Source organism: Carlito syrichta, unplaced genomic scaffold (assembly GCF_000164805.1).
Source record: "Carlito syrichta isolate Samal-C Ts95f unplaced genomic scaffold, Tarsius_syrichta-2.0.1 Scaffold309285, whole genome shotgun sequence".
Classification (NCBI taxonomy): Eukaryota; Metazoa; Chordata; class Mammalia; order Primates; family Tarsiidae; genus Carlito; species Carlito syrichta.
The window spans coordinates 642860-649040 of NW_007253381.1; the positions used below are offsets into that span (position 1 = coordinate 642860).

General features: G+C 40.6%; 1 long non-coding RNA gene across 1 annotated transcript in view; it reads right to left on the bottom strand.

The window, feature by feature from the left end:
* Window positions 1-200: 200 nt before the first annotated feature.
* LOC110596464 overlaps window positions 201-6181 on the bottom strand; it is a 14970-nt gene continuing 8989 nt past the window's right edge. Inside the window, exons 2-3 of the long non-coding RNA XR_002482478.1 lie at window positions 3846-3964; window positions 201-477 (exon numbers count right to left, since the gene is read on the bottom strand). This is a non-coding gene — a long non-coding RNA (uncharacterized LOC110596464). The remainder of the gene's footprint in view (window positions 478-3845; window positions 3965-6181) is intronic.

Here is a 6181-nt window from a genome sequence, read left to right on the forward strand (position 1 = left end):
AGGTATTCATTGCCTTTACAAAGTGTAGATAGATAGGATAGATACTAACAATTCATAGATACTAACCTACTAACTGATTAAGCATCTCCCTTTCCAGGTAATATGTTTGCATAATTATTGTTACAAGACTGCCAGGTTCATATGGCCACTGCACAGCAACAGACCAATACACTGACAGCAGAGTTGTGGAAGAGAAAGAGTTTAATAATTCCAAGTCACCAAGAGAAGAAACGAGAGGAATACTGAAACTCCAAATATGTTTCATGAAGGGATTCTGGGCAAAGGTTTTTAAAGGGATTTGTGAAGGGTGAGGGGCTGGAAATTTGGGGGTCATCGATTGGTCAGGGTGATGGGGATGAAATCATTAGGATGTGGCAACTGCACCCCTTCATGGGTCTCTTTTTTACTGAACATCCAGACCTGTTGATACTTGTAGTTTTGTTGGTATGATGTTTTAGTTTTGTTGGCATGCAGAACCTAAAAAAGAAGATCAGAAAGAAAGTTTATCTCACAATGTCTTAGATTTTATCCATAGAACAGAAAAAGAATAAAGAATCTTGTGACAAGGGCCATGTTACCCTGGGGTGGTAAGCAGCGACTAGCTACAAGGAAGGAGACCAAAGGGCAAGCTGATTTAAATGATTGCTGCTGTAACCCTAGTTGGATTTTTATAATTTTTTTCCATAATCAATTTAATGAAATTTTCTTGGAGATGGTTTCACTATAGATGCACGGTCTTAACCAAAGGCTTGTTTAAAGATGGAACTTAAAAAATGATGCTGTAGTGTGTAAGGGTTGGGGAGAACAGATATTTGAGGAAGACAGACTTTTGAGGGGCTCTGATATCCCATCACAAAGGCCCGATTGTCCATGATTGAAATCAGCAGTGCAGAGACTTCCCTGATCAAGGAGAAGATTATACTACTTTAGAACTATAAAGGACCTATTGCCCTCATTGGGTGAGTCGGCATTGATCTTCAGAAATCTGTCATGGTATCTTCTTGCAGTAGAAATCGATAAAGGAGGATCACAAATTAAACCATCTGCATCAAAGAGTTTAAACTTTCTTTCATAGGGGAGCAGTTCTAGGATGTGATTATAATGGGGTATTAGCTTGCTTTATGGTTTATGCTGGGATATTTTTCATTTTTCTTGCTGGAGTAGGCAGCTGTCTTTACAATAAATCTTGTGAAGTTTGCTACTTTTGTGGAATCATCTGGTTCAAAGCATAACTGTTATCATAACTTCAGGAAAATAATTAAAAATCTGCTCTATCTTAAATACCCTTGGAGCAAGACATGTTAACATCTTATTTTGTATTCCATGCTCACATTATTTGCAGTAAGAAAGTTCCTCTTAAGAGCTAACTCAAACCGGGCTCCGTGGCTCAGCCTGTAATCCCGCGCTTTGGGAGGCTGAGGTGAGTGGATTGCCTGAGCCCGTGGGTTTGAGACCCACCTGGGCAACTTGGTGAGACCTCATCTGTACAATAAATAAAAAAATTAGCCGGGTGTGGTAGCGTGCGCCTGTAGTTCCAGCTACTCGGAAGGCTGAGCGGAAGGATCGCCAGAGCCCAGCAGGTCGAGGCTGAGGTGGCCAGGAGCGGCCACTGCACTCCAGTCTGGGCGACAGAGTGAGACTCCAACTCAAAAAAAAAAAAAAAAGAGAGAGCTAACTCAAATATTTTTGCAACAATTTAAGCCATTTTCTGGATGTAGCTAAAAATGAAAGTTTAGTATTTTAATACACCCCTTCTACAACTTGAGAGGGGCCAATACATCTACAGTGAATTTAGCCAGATACAAAACGTCCTTAGAGCCTTTCTGATTCTGACATCTATTCATTTGGAACCCTTTTCTTTGTGATTCTTTGGAACTGTGGGTCTTCCTATCAATGACTTCTGAAGAAGGGACAGACAGCAGTGGACTAACAGAGAGCAAAGAGGCTCAGTATACTTTTTTGACTTTTATGGCCACTATGAAATTAAAGATATATTTCACAGGAAAAGGAATTTCTCAGGGGACCCCAGTTGTGTTACTGGGGCAGGACACTACTGTAGTCCTCCACTGAATCTGCCTTTGTGGAAAAAAAGGGTTGTGCTGTGTGGTTGATGAAATCTGGCCACTGGCTGCCAGTCCGTCCTCCCAGCCATTTCCTGGCCATAGCATTAACCTCAACTCAGCTTTTTCTGCAAATGCTTCCTCTACTAGGTTCCCAGGTCGGCAATGTGCTCAGGCAGCTCAATTCAGGGGTTGTGTTGAGGAGGCAGGCTTGCCTCTGGGAGCCCAGGCGGCAACTGTAGAACTGATTAGCTTTTAAGAGCAGACCTCCACCAGACAGGCAGGAGTCTAAAGAGTAAATAGAGGTGCTGGCCCTGGGATTTTTTTTAAAGGCCCCAGAGGGGTTTGTTCACCGGCGTTTGAATTTCTATAGAAAAGCTCTGTGAAGCTCTAAATTAAACCAAGCTGACCCCTTTCACAACCCAGTTATTTACAGTTCACAGGTCTTTGGAGAGTTCTAGTTTGCATGCAGTTGAAAATAGGTCCCTGGTTGGCAAAGGTAGCCTACTGTGGGGCTATTTGCATTACACTACCTTGTTTCCTTTGGTGTGGGAGAAAGCTCTGAAATGGAGGCCAAAAGATGTGGTCTAGTTGTAAACATGCCTTTGTTTTCCAGCAAAGGAAAGGCGCCGGTAGAAATAGCCAAAAAAACAGCCAGCTACTAGAAAGCAAATAACCGAGTTCTCTCTATAATTAAATGCATTCCTCAGAATAATAACTAAGTAGTAGGAAGGAAACCAAGTAACACCCCCTCCTTACCCCTGCAACTGATTTCCTTTGCAGCTTTTACAATCAGATCAGTCATGAAGACTGGCACTGATTATAGCACTCAGTTTCCCCATTTTGCGCCATACTGGGAGAGTAATTAAGTTAAATTGCTTTCAGTGCCTAGGATCTGGTTTGCTTCAATGTCAAATCAACTGCTAGTTCAGATTTGTTCATTAGCACCTTGAACTTACCCCCTGGTCCTTACTTGTGTTTGTATAAAACCATGGCGAGTTTTTGCACCATGGTAAGTATTGGATGGGGTGATCCTGAAACCCCACACAAACCTCATTTCCTATAAAAATGAGGTATGAGCCTCTCTTTTCCAAGACTGGTAAACTTGACTTGGCCAAAATTTAGGAGAAAACTTTTGTGATTTATCAAGGAAAAGAAGACAACTTGCCACGAAACAAGCCTGAGTTTAATCACAATGACTGAAAAACAGATTTCATGGTAAGAAAAATACAACAACAAAAGTTGAAATTTAGAATCAGGAAGAATGTAAGGGTAGAATGACTGACACCTTTTATTTAGAAAAAAAAAAAGCCAGCTTGAGTAGGTTCTTATGCCCACTGCACAGAATAGAACCAATGTATGAAACAGCAGTTGCAGTAGAGAAATAGCTTAATAATCACAAAGCAGTTGAACAACGAGAACAGAAGGAATTTCTCAGATCTGCCTCCCTGAGAATTTTAGGTTAGGGTTTTTAAGGATAAGTTGGTGGGCAGATGGCCAGGGAATGAATGCTGCAGACTGATTGAAGATAATATCATAAAGACATCAAAACTGTGTTCATGTGCAGAGTCAGTTTCCGGATGAAAGGTGTCATAGGATGAGTTGAGTAAGTTCCTTGGTATGGGTCATGAGTTCAGGTGAGGACAATTGGTCCTCCAGAATGCAAAGTCTGAAAAATATCTCAAACACCAGTCTTAAGTTTCACAATAGTGATGTTATCAGTAGAGCAAGTCTTACTACCAGTAGTAAACCAGTATAGAGAAGTGGGGAACAAAGGCTAGTTACCGTTTAACGAGTCTATAGCTTAGCTGAAAGGAATGTGGAGGTGAAATTGCTCACAACCTTAGGCCAGTGAAACTTCTGGATACTGTCATGAAGACTGGTATGACCTACAGCCCATTGTCCTTTAGGAGAAAAACAAGTTTGTTAATCTTGCAGGCAGCTGCAGGAGCTAGAATATGAATAAAGAGAGAAAAGGTCAAAGATAAATTTATGATTTAGCTATACTTACATCCTAACAAAATTCAGGTCCCTGACACAATTATAATCTTGTGGTCTTTCATTATTTTTATACAGGCAGTGTCACTTATACTCCATTCCCTTCTTTATCTGTAACTCAGTAAAAACACACCAATCTCCCTCTTCGGGGTAGGAAAGTATGTGAATATTGGTAGTACTGGAAAGCATATGATAGTACTGGAAAGTATACAGATTTTGGTAGTGAAAGAAATAAAAATATTCCACCCCCAAATATACTTGTCTGATATATTTGGATCTGGATGTTCATAGGGTCTGCAAAGCTGTTTTTGTTAGGGAGAGTTGCATTTGTAGAGACAATCTGCATTGATGCAGTCAGCTTTTCTCTGAGGACTTCTCTTCTGCAGATCTAGGAAAGATTTACAGAGAGTCTGACATCTTTAAAGGTCTGAAAGAAACATTTACCACCTATTCTCTCAGAAGGTTGCTACCTGTGAGATTTCATCTACATAACAAGATCACCTTTGCTAGCCAAGCCTCCTCTTCTCCCCCTCCTATAATATATCTTACCTCTATATCCTGATTTGCCACAATAACTTGTTATTGACCATGCTTCCCGCCCACATTCTTTATATAACTTCAAGATGAGATACAAACTTCTGTACCCCACTGGGGTTTTGGGTAACCATTCTGTGGTCCTCTGATATATGCATGATAGTAAATTTGCATGCCTTTTCTCCTGATCTGCCTTTTGTAAGTTGATTTTTCAGGGTAACTTCAGAAGGCAAAGGGAAAGTTCTCTTGGTTTTTATGGTGATGATGGTGGTGGGTGGGTGTGCAGAGAGTGATTGGAATGGAAAGGAGGACCAGCAGATAAGATTATTGCAAAAGAGAAATATCTGGCTGGGTTCAGTGGCTCAGCCTGTAATCCCAGTAGGTTGGGAGACAGAGGTGAGTGGATTGCATGAGCCTGCGGGTTTGAGATCCGCCAGGGCAACTTGGTGAGATCTCATCTCTACAATAAATCAAAAATTAGCTGGGTGTGGTAGTGCACACCTATAGTTCCAGCTACTTGGAAGGCCGAGGCGGAAGGATTGCCGGAGCCCAGCAGGTCGAGGCTGCAGTGGCCGGGAGTGGCCACTACACTCCAGTCTGGGTGACAGAGTGAGATTCCAACTCAAAAAAAAAAAAAGACATAAATTGGGTCTTTAAGTGATTTACATCTTACTTGGATGATATGGCACACATGAAAAAGGAATGAAAACACATTCATGCAGAAGAATGTATAATTGAAACTGAGAATTTCCATTTCAGCTTTTGAAAAACAATTGTAAACCTTTTTCTCTCTTAACCTACACATTAAAATTTTTTTTCCTTTCTGATCTAATTGTATTCTTGTTTGAGAAATTCCAGAGGTTGTTCCAGAGTATGGAAAGCCCACAACAGAATTCTCCATTGTTTAGAGGTCAACTTAAGGGGATTATTCTACAACTTGGCCACAATTGAGATGGCACTGGTCAGCTCTCCAGGTGGACAACAATTCAAGATAACCATCAAACCAAGTCCCCTTCTTTGCACTATATCTTGTGCTTGTTTGTTTTAGCCTACAAGCACCAAGCAGCAGAACTTACTATTGGCAAAGTCACGAATGGCTGATACATGGTAAACACCAATATTTGTGGAATGAATGAATGAATGAATGAATGAATGAATAGAATAAAGATGAATGGATGACAAGAAAGTCAAGTACTTTAGGATAAGAGATTACAGTCACTAAGGCATTCTGATGGAAATGAAATTAATTGTCCATCTCCTACTGGGAAGAGAACTATAGGCCATATTTCTTGATAGTTTGGTTAAGTTGAACAGATATAATAAGTATTACCTAAATAGATTATATGGTGTTATAACTAAGCTTCTTTATTCCTCTGCATTAAAATTATATTCATTTAAGTTCAAGGCAAAACTAATTTTATGTATGTAATACAAAAATTAAATGATAAAACATAGAAATTTTAGAGTGCCAGCTTTATATAAAAAGTCTACAGTTGACCAGGCTCAGTGGCTCAGCCTGTAATCCCGTGCCTTTGGGAGGCTGAGGTGAGTGGATTGCCTGAGCCCGCGGGTTTGAGACCCGCCTGGGC